Genomic DNA, 755 nt, shown 5'->3' with positions numbered 1-755 from the left:
ACCATCCCCCCCGGCAGCCCAGGGGCTGGCACCAGGAGACGGCACTGCTCCCCACACACCCGCGTTCGCTCCGACGTGAGAACAGCTGGGAAAGGAGCAGGAGATGCAGCTCTCGACACCCTTCCCAGGGCACAGCGCACCCAGGGGCCCTGCGGTCACCTTCCAGCCCCAGCAGCAGCCGCCGGCTCTCCCTTCCGCACCAAGGACATGCTTCCACACACGCTGCACCCCCAAAGCCTGTGTGTGTGTCCCCCATCCCTGCTCCCCAGCACTGACACACCCGAAACCGCTCCAGCCGCCCCCCACCACTGCCACAGCCAAAACCAGACCAAGCTGCAGCCACGGGATTTAAGCCCAATTAAAAACCGCTTTGACTGCAAAGAAATGCTGGGACCAGCGCTTGCAGTGAAGCCTTTGTACCGGCCACAAAGAGTCCCAGCCCAGCAGAGCCGGCACACCGGGATGGGCAGAGCAACCTGAGCAGGAGTGGCAGGGAAAGCGGCGGCGGATGCAGGGCAGCCCAGAGAAACCCGCAAGGAGGAGATAAGTTTAGTACAAGTGTTTATTGTCTTTTCCCCAAAGGGCACATACAAATCAGGCCGGACTCCAGCTCCTAGACGGAGTCCTAATGAGGTTAGTTCACATGCGTTTAAAAACAGCTCTTCTACCAGTACCATTACATCGAAACATTAAAAGCCAAAAATAAAAAAAAAAAAAAATCCCCTGGGATTTTCCACCGGCAGGTAATGCTAGTC

The sequence above is a fragment of the Aptenodytes forsteri genome, unplaced genomic scaffold, assembly GCF_000699145.1.
Source record: "Aptenodytes forsteri isolate BGI_AS27 unplaced genomic scaffold, ASM69914v1 Scaffold86, whole genome shotgun sequence".
Taxonomy (NCBI): domain Eukaryota; kingdom Metazoa; phylum Chordata; class Aves; order Sphenisciformes; family Spheniscidae; genus Aptenodytes; species Aptenodytes forsteri.
This window is presented reverse-complemented; position numbering follows the sequence as displayed.